This window comes from Pteropus alecto, unplaced genomic scaffold, assembly GCF_000325575.1.
Source record: "Pteropus alecto unplaced genomic scaffold, ASM32557v1 scaffold20, whole genome shotgun sequence".
Taxonomy (NCBI): Eukaryota; Metazoa; Chordata; class Mammalia; order Chiroptera; family Pteropodidae; genus Pteropus; species Pteropus alecto.
The window spans coordinates 25,547,278-25,562,066 of NW_006436298.1; the positions used below are offsets into that span (position 1 = coordinate 25,547,278).

General features: G+C 37.1%; 1 long non-coding RNA gene across 1 annotated transcript in view; it reads right to left on the reverse strand.

Annotated features, from left to right (window-relative positions):
* Positions 1–11,136: 11,136 nt before the first annotated feature.
* The window catches only part of LOC112480601, a 12,276-nt gene continuing 8,623 nt past the window's right edge, over positions 11,137–14,789 (reverse strand). The window contains exons 2-3 of the long non-coding RNA XR_003046683.1: positions 12,347–12,439; positions 11,137–11,806 (exon numbers count right to left, since the gene is read on the reverse strand). This is a non-coding gene — a long non-coding RNA (uncharacterized LOC112480601). The remainder of the gene's footprint in view (positions 11,807–12,346; positions 12,440–14,789) is intronic.

Below are 14,789 nucleotides of genomic sequence, written 5' to 3' on the forward strand. Positions count from 1 at the left end.
TTGACAACTAAAGCTAAAGTTGTCAACACTCTAGTAGATATTCCATTTAGGGTACTAGAGACACTGTGACCAATTAGCTATCACCAAAGATCTGGAGGGACAAGACATTCTGTTTACAGTACTTCCCTGTTGTCCTTTATGGTAGATGCACCTGTCTTGTCTTTGAGAGTTAAATGCTGCCACTGGCCTCTCTGCTACTCTGGGTTCTCACTACCCCCATTGAAATTAAGGAACCCAATTCAGTGGCTGTATTCCCTATGATCACACCCTGCCACAAAGTCCATAGAGTTTTCAAGGATGCAAGTACCCCTCTCTCTAATTTATTCTCAATTCTTCAGTCAAGGGAGTACCTTCTGAGTAGAATTGCTGGATTTGGCAAAAATAGAACAAAAAAAGATGCCCAGTTAAATATGAACTTCAGATTAATAATAATAAAAAAAATAGTATAAATTTAGCAGAAGTATGGCCCCAAGGTTTCCCCAGGTCAGAGCTAGTTCATAGCTGGCAAGCAGAGTCTGATGGGCAGGACAGGGAACTGAGTCAAGACAGGTAAGCAGGAACTCCTCCAATGTAGTATCAGCAGGCTGAAGCTGGTAGACAGGAAACTGAACACAGGAAATCATGCCACCATGACACTGTCAGGTTAAGAATGGTGAGCAGAAAGCCACAGACCCAGCCAGGCAAACTTGAAGGTAAGAATCACAGGGAGACCTGCATGCTATTAGCTACCACAGGAGCAAGTCAAGAAAATTACAAGGAACCAGGAAGAAACACTCCCTCCTTCTGCAGTGACTCTCCAGCATCCTCTACTGACAAGAGAGAAACACTTAACAGGTGCCAGCTCCAATATCACTGGGAGGGCAATGAAGGATATAGATTTAGAACTGGCTTTAATAACTGGCTGATACAGAAGATAGTACTTATACAAGTCAATGGAACAGACCAAAAACATCAAAAGAGACATAAATGCATTCTGGCACTTGGCATATGAAAAATTAAGCATTTCAAATAAGTGGGGGAAATGGATTATTCAAAAGTTGGTATTGAAAAAAACAGAAAGGCCACTTGCAAAAATAAATTGAGCCAGATCCTTACTGTACTTCTTATACTAAAATTCCAGGTAGATCACAATTTAAATGTTTAAAAAATTAAAATATAAAAATCCATGGGAATGATGTATTTATAAAATATCAGAGTGGAGAAGTCTTCTTGAGTATAACATGAAATTTAGAAGTAATTAACAAAATTTTTCTACACTGAAAAAAACTATAGGGCAAAATATTATGAAAGCCAAGAGAAAAAAGACAACTGAGAAAAAATGTTTACAATTTATATCACAAACAAATGAATAGGAAAGAGATGAATAACCTATTAAATTATTTGCAAAATCACATGAACAGATATTTCATAGAAAAAATGATACAAATGCTTCTATAATGTATGAAAAAAATGCTCATCATAAGGGAAATATAAATTTCACTCATAATAAGAGAAATAGAAATTACAACTACAATGAAATGCAAGTTTTGCCTCTCAAACTGAAGCATTGAGCAAAAAGCTGGATAACATATAGTGATGGATATAGCAAAAAGCTGGATAACATATAGTAAGGATGTAGGAAATGAATTCTCACACATATTGGGTGGGAGTAAAATATAATACACTTTAATCATGGGCAGTTATGCAAAATTATTAAAATTAATGTGCACATACTCTTTTATTACTCAACACTTCTACGAATTTTACTGTGATATACTTGCACTCACTACACTGTTGTTTGCGTTAGCAAAAGACTGAAAACTACCTTTAGTATCTGCTATGGTCTGAATGTTTGTGTCCCTCCAAATTCATACATTGAAATTTTAACGCCCCAAAATAATTGTATTATTAAGTGAGGTCTTTAGGAGATACTGAGGTCACGAGGATAGAGCCTTCATGAATGGAATTATTTTATTCTTATAAAAGAGAGCCCAGAGAGATCCCTCACTCCTTCTACCACAGCAAGAAGATGCCAGCTATGACGAGAAAGAAGGCCTTCACTCAACCATGCCGGCCTCCTGACCATGGACTTCCAGCCTCCAGAACTGTGAGAAATACATTTCTGTTGTTTACAAGCTGCCCAGTCTGTGATATTTTGTTACAGCAGTCTGAACAGACTAAGACAACAGACAGGGTTGGTTAAATGTTTATGATATCTCTATTCGATGGACTACTATGTATATGTAGCTCATTAAAAAATAATAAGGTGGCTCATTTGTGGAATGATGTCCAAGAAATATTTTTAAGTGAAAAAAATCAAAATGCAAAAAGTTTGCATAGTATTATACTATTCCATGAATATTTATATGTCTCTATAAGCATGGGATCACTGGAAGGAGACACAAGAAGTTAGTAATGGTGTCTTCCTCCAAAGATTACAGTACATTAATGATGCTCGCTGCTGCAATTACTACATTTCATTGTTAACTTGGATGTTAAGGGACACTGTTTGGCAAGGAACTTCCTCTTTCTACCAAGCCTACCCTCCTTGTTCAAGGGTCCAGGCAGAGGACGTTGGTGAGGCCTCTTGAGCCTTCACAGACTTGTGTCCTGATCTGACCTGCATTTTTTTTGTGTGTTTTACTGACTGTATTGGCAACACTCTTTGCTGTCAGCAGACTGTAAAGAGCATTCATCTCAGAAGGTGTTGCTTGAATTTCTGAGCTATGTAGTGACGCAGACCAGTAGAAAAAGACATTCCCAGACCATTATAGTTATAATGTTGGTTCCACAAGGGGCCTATTTCGTGATACACTTCATAAATAACACTGTCTTCTACAGAATGACTTCATTAGGCTGTCACTTCAACTTCTGAACAGTAATTAATATGCAAGAGAGATATATACTTTTATTAATACTGAAGAGTCACCAAATACCTTAATTTTATAGGTGATTGGTACAGTGAGGGATCCTTTTATGCCCTACCAACTATAAGGAGCATACAACACTTTTGTTCAGTATCTTTTTCTTTGCTTGCTTCAGAAATAAGATGGATGCCTCTCATAATATATTGATTCCAGAGAAAAGGTGAACCAACCAAAAAGATCTTCAAATTAACTTTTTTACTTGGATTTCCTCTGATTCCAAAGACTATTTTCTGAAGCTTGCTTTGTTTCTCAGATTTTTTCCTTTTTTAAACAACTCCATCCTGATGGCCAGAAAATGTTTTGAATTCAAGAATATTAATACACATTTAAAGAGCAAGCAGGCTTTCCATCAAATAACATTTTGCTGCAATGAAAGTACTTCAGGCTAACTTCATCTCTGAATCACTGAGGGGGTCAACTAGAGAACACATTCGTTAAGACTCCAAGTTAAACTTCACCTCCTTGGTGAAGTATCTACCCAGTCACCCAAGCAGAGTAATTCTCTCCTTCCTCAAAGTATGTCAATTAAAACATGCATCACATGGTGCTATAAGCATTTTTATACACTTTCTTCTCTCCCCATCGGACCCCTCCCTCTAGGTATTGTGAATAATTAGAATACAAACTAGCAGCTAAATGTGCTGTTTGACATGATGCTTGGTCCATTATAATCACTTTTCAATTAATAAATAAATGAGTGAGTGAATACATGCAATGGTACTGAGCCCACTCAGAAGGAAGCATTTAAATAGATGGACCCCGGGGTGAGTCAGGGAGAGGGTGCTCAAAATAGACTGCCTGATTTTCCTAGAGCCAACCAGCCAGCTTAAAAAATGTGTAGAACAAGTAAATGAGAGGTCTGCAATCTCCCCCACAAGATGGACAGGGCAGAAGGGAATACCCGCCCTCCCACAGGGTAATTGGTGCTCAAATCAAACCTAGAAATCCTATATTCATTCTCCCTTTTAGTGGGAAGCACTGTCTGTCTGGCTAGAATTTCAACAGACATATTCCCAACTGGCTTTATTATCGTGACCCAAATATAAATAACATGGCAGGAGCCCATGAGGTGGGAGCACAATTTATTCTATCTGAAAATAGAGGCGGAAAGCATCAGCCTTAGTAGCCTTGATACTAGAGTGGGGTTGCCATAGCAACCAGCTGAGTCACTAATGAAAAAAGAACAATTGCACTATGACTAGGCTGACATTCTGTGACATTCTCTTATTTTACTGTAGCTCTAATGATGTCTTCAGTAGGAATGACAGAGAGAAAAGGATCTGACCTCTCTATTAAACCTGCAACTGCCTTGACACACTCTGCCTTTAGCCTAATGAATGTGAATTTTTGTGTGCAAATTCTGCCTTGGAGAAAAGCACTTTAGGAATTTGTCTGATTCATATATTAAACTTGTTGATTCCATTGTTCCTTTAATGCAGTTCCTTCTCTTCCAAATTAGGATGGCAATAAAGCAGATGAGCCCCAAAAGCAAAACAGGAAGGGAAAAAATTAGTGAAAAGACATGACAAGGGGATGGTAATCCATCACAGATGACATGAAATTGAAGCAAACAACCAAAAGCAGCTTCTGCCCCTTCTTCAAACAGGATGAACCAACCATAGGCAATTAAGCAGGAAAGCTAGGAAACTCTGCAAAGACAGAGGGACCCACTGGAAGTGTGTTCTGAGAGCTTCATGATCCAAGTATTCACTTCCTAGTCACTATATTCAGAGCACTGAGCTAGGCACTATGGGTGTTGCAAAGAAAGTATATCCTTAAATCATTCAAAGTTTAAAGCTGAAGGAAAATGAAAAGGATTAGCCACTTAAAAATGCAAACTACAGTGGCCCCCTACCACTGTCAGGAAATCTGAGCAGAAACCAGCACATTTATAATTATAGGTTTTAAAAATTGAAGTTGATAAAATAAAAAACTGCCACAGCTTTGAGTATACAAATGGAGTTTAAAAATAGAATTGATCAAGACACTGTCATTGAGTTTGTAAAACAGTGAGAATGCTTTATTTATGTCTTTCTTATTTTCCTAAATGTACTTGTCTGCAAACATATGAACTTGTTTTAAGCCTAACATTGGGTTGCTTTCATCTGCACGAGAAGGGCCATGAGAACTGGTGTCAACATTTGTGGCAAATTATGGGGGAGTTTCTGAATTTAAGTGTAGGCATAGACATCTCTAAAAAGATCATTCATTATTAAAGCAGCCTTCTAGCTACTCTCTTTTGTCAGCATAACACCGCTAGAGTAATTTTCTTAAGTCTATGACTTGAATCATGTTATTCTTCTCCTCAAGATCTTAATTGACCATGTTCATCATGTCACTCTCCTAGTTAAGAACAGATGATGGTTCGCCTACAAAACAAACCACACCCAATTCCACACTCCTTTTTGAAATGCCTTCCACAGGTTTGCCCCAGCACATCTAGCTACATGTGTATTCTTCTCCTCCCCAATGCCAGCCCTTCTTTCCTGTCTCCTACCTGATGACAAAATGGCATTACTAATTCTCACCTCTACAGCTTTCCCTCTACCTGCACAAGCCTAACTTGTCCTTTGAGAAACTGCAAGGGCCACTTACTCCATGAAGGTGCTCTCTGAGTGTCCGTTGCCTTTGTGAACAGAGGCTTCCCACTCAGCTGACTACTCGCCATTTTCCTATTATGTTCTTATTTTTTCTGTTGAATAAATTTTTTCCCCTTGAGAGCAGGCCTCATATCGTATCTTTCTTTTTATGTACATACTCCCCTAGTTCATTTATAGTCATGCCATAATGCATTAATTCAATAAATATCTATGAACATTAGGAAGATCTAAAGGCCTATAGGCATCTTCAGGTAGGATGTTTAGACTTTGCAGCGTCAGGAATGCAGAGAGGGGATGATACTGGCAGGGCTGTTTGGAACCAGACTATGCAGCTGTTTGGGAATCACTTAAGGATGTTGGTGTTTTATTAAAGCCTGCTTTGACAGAACTTCAGAGTCTCATGAAGGAGAGGGGACAGCAGGAGAAGCAGGTGACATTCTTTTTGCTCATTTAACAAGAGCAGCTTCACTTTCATCTGCTCTATGGATTTAGATATCTTGGATTTGGGGTTAAACATTTTTTTAAATAAAGGGCACTTTTTTGACAGAACAAAGTTTGGAAAGCTCTTTTCCAGGTTTTGGCAAGCCTTTAATGTGTCTAAGTGGGGTGCAACAAGCAGGTTCTGGCTCTGAGTCAAGGCCAAATCCACACTAGAAAGTCTATAGATTGCCTAGCCCTCTAGAGGCTTTCACCAGCACCATCACACATCTTTGACTGATGTTCTTTCACTATTTGTTTGCTACTAAGACGCAGAAGGTAAAGGTCATTGAAATAGCCCTTTAATACTGAGGGGGTTTGGGGATTATTCTGGCATTATATTTTGCCTTCATTTACCAAGAAATAAGATGCTTCCTTCTTCATTCTTCTTTCTGTGCATATTTCTTTTGTTTTCCTGGGGGATATTTGCTTTCTTTGCTTGTCATACAAAGCAATATTTTCAAGGACCAGTAAAAGACAACTAAAATGGATCTCTAGCAGCATGTATAATAACTAAATCTATACCTATGCAAAATATTGTCAACTGGACTCTGGGTGGTAATCACACAATAGAATATGTAGATGTCAAATTATAATGTACACTTGAAAATTATATAATTGTATTAACCAATATTACCCCAATAAGCTTTAAAAAAAAGAAAGAAAGAAAAAAGAAAAAAATATTGTCAACAAAAGCCAGGCAGAAGGGACAGTGGAAGTTGTATGGAAAGGGAAGTCAGCACAGAAACGGCCATTGCTCTTGTGTCATAGCCAAAAATAGAAGAGTGTGCTGGCATGAAGCAGCAGCTACACTCCATACAGACCAAGGCTCTTCTGGACATCACCACTCTGGGAACATACAGACCAAGGCTCTTCTGGACGTCACCACTCCGGGAACACAAACCTATGGCCGCTACCACCTCAGCTGTTGCTGTTACACATTTTAGGATAATGAGTGGAAGAAACTCCCTGAAGGTTTCTAGGTGGCAAACGAATAGAAACAAACTTCATTTATAAAACACCTCCCTGCTGAAATAGAGGTTCAGAAGACGTTCCTAATATTTCAGCTCCCGAAGGAAATTGACACTATGAGAGACCTCTCATTCATAGATCTGTTTCTGCCACAAAAATGTGACATGTGTAGCAATCAAGAAGAATCGTGTCAGAGTAGGAAGTATTCATGCTTGGAAGTCAGATGGCTCTATGTTCAAATTCTGGCTCAATCACTTAAAGACAAAAGAATAAAAAACAGAAACAATTATTTTGTTCCCTGAGACTTGCATACATAAGGGAAAGTCCACTGGGAAACCCACTAAACAGCATATTTCTGCGGTCTTGAGCCCAATCCCATCCTGCTGTCCTTATAAACCACATCTCTGTACCTATCAGTCTGTCCCAGACATACCAGACTCTGCGTGTCCTTCTCCCTGAGCTCCCATTACACCCTGTCAACATCTACATCAGTCTTCAGTTTCCTTTTTTTGTGATTCTCAACTTATTTTGTTTTACTGCTAACTTAGGAATGCTAAGAATTTGGAAAGATCTCATTTGAAGGGACTAAAATCTCAAAACAACAATAAACAAGTCATGAATAGTGACAATACAATCACTGCTCCAGTAAGATCTCATGGTGCTTATAAAAGCATCCACGGTTATTGCATTCTTTATTTGGGCACCACTCAGCACTGTTTCACTGTTTGAATAGAACTGTTTGCTGCCTGCACTCCCTCTTACATGCGCACTGAGCAAATTTCTCCTGTGAGTCAGTAAACTAGACATCTAATTATGGCCCTGGTTTGACATTATGTCTCACCTGTTTCATTTGCTTAACGCAGGTGGCACCTGGTTCTCAATCACATTTCACAGTCTAAGACCCTCTCAGTCTAATTCCATCTGAATGACATCACAGTGACAGGTCGTATCGCAGATATAAAAATAAATTTATATCTTGATCTAAAATTGATAGCTCAGTTGTGAATCTTGAACAGCACTGTGGTTGGGAACCACAAGCTTATGAACTTGTCTGTCTGCCTCACAACACTGTGAAATCCTTAAGATTCTTGGAAAAAGTACTTATGTCTTGTTCACCACTGAATATCATGTGCTAATAAACAGATGTCCCAGTCTTCTCTTACCCTACTCCCTCCAACTACATCTGACTTGGGTATCAAAACAAGGCTTGCGTGGGTCCTTTGACTGATAATAAAGCTGACTTGCTGCTAGTCTCTGCACCTTGGACAGACTTACTGTTTCCGCAGGCATATGCCAGCCAGGAGAACAGCTGCCACCCTGTCAGAGCTAAGGGGAGCTCTGTATTTGTCTACCAAGTATCAGCAGTCCCGGGGGGTATGGCTCACAGCGCCATGCACAGCCTGGTGGGACTTGGTGAGACAACAGGAAGAAAGGTTAAATGAATAACAAGTGTGTTCAGGACAAAACAGAAATAAACCAGTCAGAGAGTTGAGTGGTGACAGGAACAGGTTACTTGATGACTAACTGGGGAGAAGGACAAAAGCTGTGATACTGAAGGACAAGGAAGACAACACATGATGCAGGTGGCTGCTATGGTTGCCACATCTATCCCATAAGTTGATTTTTTTTTTTTATCTTTTATGGTTTATGCCCTTGGACTGTGCACTGGGTATGATGACTCAAATGGGTAAGAGCCACATGCTTTTCTGCCATATCTCTATGGGAGCCCCCAGAAGAACAGAAATTTGAATTTTAAGGCATCTTTGGTTACCTTAAAATTTAATTTTGTCTTTTTATACTTTTAAAATATAGTATAATTTACATAAAATAACAAGCACAGATCATAAATGTAAATATATAGTTTGATGAATGTTGACACAGGCACATACCCATGTATCCTGCATTGCAAACAGATAGAAAATATTGACATCAACTTTGAGAGTTCTCTTGTGCCCCTTCCAGACAATCCCACCCACCACTCCCCCAAGCAACTGCTCCTCTGATTTCCATCATGATAGATTAGTTTTGCCTATTCTGGTATGTCATATAAACAGAATCACATAGCATATACTCTTTTTTTCTGGCCTCTTTTGATAAACATAATGCTTTTGAGATTTTTTTCATGTTTTATGCTTTAGGATTTAATTTATTTTTATTGCTGAGTAGTATTCCATTGTAAATATGCAAAATTTGTTTTCCAAACCCTCATATATTTGCTCATTTCCTAACTGAATTGATTGGTTTTGTCCTGTTAGGTTTTGACATTTTTTTTTATATATTCTAGGTACTAGTCATATATTGAATATGTGATTTGCAAATATTTTCTCCCAGTATGAAGCTTATCTTTTCATCTTTTTAACAAGGATTTCACACAGCAGTAGTTTTCATTCTGATGAGGTCCAACATGTCAGTTTTTCTTGTTATGGATGGTGCTTTCTGTGTCAAGTCTAACTCTTTGCTCAGCCCTAGATTTCAAAAATTTCTTTTTTTTCTAAAAGTTTTATAATTTTACATTTTATATCTATGTTCATAATTTATTTTTGGTTAATTTTATATGAAAAAGCATATAATTTTTATATTATTTTTGCCTATGAATGTCCAATTGCTCCAGCATCATTTGTTGAAAAGGGTATAATTTCTCCATTAAATTGTTTTTGCACCTTTGTGAAAAACTAGGTCAGCATAGCTGTGTAGGTCTATTTCTGGGTTCTCTATTATGTTCTAATGATATATGTGTCTATCCCTCTCTCTGTGCCTTTCCAAATGAGTAGTAGAATAATCCTGTCTAGTAAGTAAGTAAATACGTACGTACATACATACATACATACATACATACATACATACATACGTGATAAATAACCAGCCTTGCTGGGATTTTGACAGAAACTGCATTAAACGTGTAGATCACTTGTAGGAGAATTGGCATCTTTACTCTGTCAAGTCATCCAGTCCAGAAACACGGTATGTCTCTCCATTTATTTAGATCTTTTTTAGTTTCTTTCATTAGTATTTTTTAATTTCCAGAATATAGATCCTGTACCTATTTTGTTGTGTATACTTAAGTATTTTCTTTTCAAAGTAATTATAATGGTATTGTATATTTAGTTTCTGTTTCACATGTTATTGTTAGTATATAAAAATGAGCTTCATTTTTATATGTTGATCTTATATGCTGTGACCTTGTTGAACTCACTTATTAGTTCTAGTAGAGGTTTTTTTGGTGGATTTCTTGGGATTTTATACATAGATTTTTGTGTCATCTGCCGGCAGAAACAGTTTCATATATTCATTTCTAATTCGTATGTTTTTATTTTATTTTTTTCAACCTATTGCAGTGGCTAGATTTCCCAGCACTATATTGAATAAGAATGGTGAGAGTGAACATCCTAGCCTTGTTTCTGATCTCAGGAGAAAAACATTCAGTCCTTCACCATTAAGTGTGATATTAGCTGTAGGATTTTTATAGATGATACTTATCAAGGTGAGGTGGTGCCTTAACTTACTGAAAGTTTTTATCATAAATGGTGTTGGATTTTGTTAAATGTCTTTTCTGTGTCAATTGATGTGACTGTATAATTTTTCCTAATTTTTATCAAATTTCTTGATATGGTGAATTACTCTGATTTTGGAATGATAAACCAGCTTTGCATACCCAGAATAATAATAATTCTACTTGGTCATGGTATATAATTCTTTTAAATCATTTTTAGATTTGATTTGCTAGTATTTTGTTAAGACTTATTTCTTCTTTTTTTTTTTTTGTTCTGAAGTTATGAGACATACTGGTCTATAGTTTTCTTTTTTTTTGAATTCAATTTGTCAGGTTTTGGTATCAGAGTAATACTCTGATAAAATAAGTTGGAAAGTGTTCCTTCTTAAAATTTTTTGAAAAGGTTGTTTAAAATTGGTATTAATTCCTCTTTAAATGTTTGGTAGAAGTCTCCAGTTTAACTATCTGAGCCTGGAGATTTCTTTTTCATAAGCTTTTCATCATGAATTCAATTTATTTAATAATCATAGTGCTATTTTAGATTATCCATTTTATCTTAGTTGAATTTTGATAGTTTGTGGGTTTTCAAGAAATTAATTTCTTCTAAGTTATCAAATTTATGATTATAACATTTTTCACAGTATTTCATTATTATCTTAGTAATAGCAGCATTTGTAGTGATATCCTTTATTTCATTCCTGACATTGATAACTGTCCCAACGTCTCTCAGTGGGGAAGGGGAATCTCAGACAGATGAAGGTGGAGAAGCTTCTTAGTCAGGCACTGTTGTAGCAGACTCCTCCTACAGGTACCCCCAGCTGCTGTGGTATCTCTGGGCAGGGCCCACAGGGTGAAAAAGCCTTTCCAGTTAGACTACTTGTGGTGAGGTCCCTTGCCAGTTCCTCTTACTAGCTTGGTATTTGGGGGAAGGTAGTCTCCCACCTGGCAGGGAGAGTACTTCTTGGCTGCTTATTGTTAGCAGGATCTCTAGCTCTATTCCCTTTGCTGATGGTGTTTGGCTGATTTCAGAGGGATTTCCTTTCAATCTAAGGGAGGAACGAACCTACCTAGGCTGCCTTGTATTGCTTGGTTTGGGGTCAGGAAATACTGAGTCTGGGTTACCTTCTTCTGTTGGGAAGGGCCTGCAAAATGCCTTGCAGTTGTGCTCTTTCTCCTGTTTGGGGACCCCTTATTGCGGTCTTCTTACCAGCTTTCAGAGTCTCCTTTGGCTATCTCTTGAGTTATTTCCAGAAGTCATCATCGCAATAATAGTTCTCAGACATTGCCACTTTGAGGTAGCGCAACCCCCAAATTTCTTCCGGGATTGGTGCTTGCATCTGTCACAGAAGCAGCTCATGAGGCTAAGGGGTCAACAGATGATTGTTTTGAAAAAAGAAATGAAATCACTTAAGTACCACCACATGCATAAATATCTTTCTTTAAATCCTGTATATTATAGTATCTCCTTCTTCCTCTTTCCCCTTAAGGCTTGTTTTAAAACTCATCTTAACTGGATTTAGTATGTCCACAAGACAAAAGAAAGTGTAGAAGGACTTATCTAGGGCCTTATCATATCTCTTTATTCAAAGTTTTAGATTAATTTCTCCCTCAAACTGAGTAATGAGAGCCTCTACATTAAAATGCATATTCAATCTTTAGAGCATCTCATAAATCAAAATTATGAGTTGAAACAAATACAGTGAAATTTATCGAGACTAAGGGTAAAATTTTTATTTAGGTACAAACTGTTCATTAATAAATACAAAATAAATGGAAACAGTTTATTTGAAATCAGGATAAAGAAATTAGTTACTGAGACCTAAAAATCCATGGTAATCTTAATATAAATATCAGAGCTGTTATTGCAGTGTTTCTCAAATTTTAATGTGCATGCAGATTACCTGGGTATCTTGTGAAACTGAAGATTCTGATTTAGCAGGCCTGGAGGAGGGCTTGAGAGTCCACAGTCTAACAGTCTCCAAGGGATACTGGTTCTGTTGGTAGTGGACACATTGTGAGAAGCAAGGCCCTACTGTGCAGGTCGCTTCCATGTGAGATAATCATTTATGAGCAAGCAGCACATCTTAAGAGAATTGTTGGGAAATGAATTTGATCAGAGAAGATAAGGCAGGATAGTTGAAAGTTAAAACTTAGTTCCGTGAGTAAACGGTAGAAAGATCAACCCTTAATCAACTAAGAGCTCTTTCAAATTGATCATATAAACCACCCAAAGGCAAACAAGCAAACAATTTAACAACAAAACATTCAAGACCAAACACAGATAACCAATTAACAGTTGAAAGATGTTTGACCTCGGCAGAGATCGTGGCATGCAAATTAAAAAAAAAAAAAATGAGATATCGTTTTTTCATCTAATGGATAGGCAAAAGTTTAAAAGTCGATAAGCCTCAATGGGAAAATAGGCATTGTCATACTTCGTTGGTGGACTATAAATTACCACAGTCTTTTAAAAAAGTAACCCAGCATTAGCTATTAAAATAAAAAATGTGCACATATAATCTGACTCAGCAATTTCACCTGTGAGGGGCTTCACTAATAAAATAAACCTAGAAGTATGGATATATTCACAAAGACGTTTAGTGCAATATTGTTGTGAAAAACTCTTGGAAATAACCTGAATGTCAGTCAACTAGAGATCGACATATTGTAGCATATTCAGTGTAAGAAAAACTTGCTATCAAGTTCCTGCCTTCCAAGGGTGCAATTGTGAAATAGTAAGATTCTTGCACTAGACTGTTCATTTAGTGGCTGTCAGAAATGCTATTTAGGGAATTCTTATAGAGACAAGACATTAGTCTGCACGATTTCTGAGTTTCTTTCTGACTCTAAAACTCCATGCTTCTATAAATTGGGCACAGTGATCCATAATGAAAGAAAGGAAGAAGGGAGGCAAGATTTTCGCCCTATTTTTATCTACTCTCATTTTAGAATTGGGACTTTGGGAGCGGGTGTAAAGGGTGGAATATTTTCATTAGCATCTATAGAAGCCACAGACTAAAACTATGTATCGTTTAGACACATAATAAATGAAGAGAAATGGTTGTTGGTTTCTCTATCCTTAATTGTTGAAACAAGATCTGTATTTCAGAAAATGTCTCCTTTATATTCACAGTCACTAACGGAAAGTGACTAATTTGTGACTGGGCAGGGAGACAATGGCGTCAAACACCCTGAGCATATGGATAAGTGATTCTCTGTGTGTCTAAGACCAGTGGAGCCTGACGCCTGTTTCTTTGCCTGGAGCATGGGCCAGCATAAATGTACTCCGGAAGGGAAGACCAGCATCTCATTATGTACTGAGACAGGGGCGATGCCTGCATTTCCCTCTATCCATGGTTTGCAAAATGTGACACTTCCTCAGACGTGCTTCTGGGGTCTGGCAAGCATTTGTTACACGTGCTTAAAATATCTTTTAATAATGACTTTTAAATAGTTTAAATATTTTAAAGTTAATTTAAATAGTTATTTTTAAAGTTATTTTTAAAACTGTAATTAAAAACTAACCAGCAAACACATTCAAATGTGACATATGCCAAATTAAAACACAGTGGAAAACACCAAGAATATTAATATACATTCTCATTGATTGTCTGTTTAATAAGTAAATATGAATGTCAATGCTTAAAATAACTTTGTATAAAAAGTACTATTTTGCTTGTTTTACGATGCAATATAATATTTTATTTGGAAAATAGAAAGTTACACTGCTAAAATTTTTGATAATCACTGCCTCAAATCACAAGTTAGGGAAGACAGAAAAGTAAAGGTAGAGTGAGTAAAAGTAGAAAGGAAGCCTGAGAAATTACTATTAGATTTGTTAATTCATATATTTTTCAAATCTTTAAGTGGTCCTCGCCTCCTTCAGAACATTCCTCCTTAAAACAAAAACTCTTTATTCCACTTTAGAACATTTAAACCTATTTTGTTCTTTTCAGGACCTGAGATAATATTCTTCCCTCATTTTTATTTTTCACTGTCATTTTGGGGAGAGAGGGGGTCAGTCGCAAGAGTTGAAGCTGAGTTGAATGTTGGCGATAAGGGTTAATGTGAGCATGCATGACAGTTGCTGTTCGAAGGGAGGGGATTCTTCTCAAAACACTCCATTCTTTTCCTATTGCAAATGTATTTTGAGAAATTAAATAAACTCGGAAACTTTCCAGCACAGGGTCTGGAGTTAGAGCACACAGGTTCAAATTCTAGGTCTACCACCTTTAACGTGAAACCTACCTTTTCGTGGGCACATTTTCTAAGTACTTTCTCAGTTTCCCTTTCTTCAAGATGAGGATAATAATAGTATTGACACCATAACATTCTCTGAAAGAT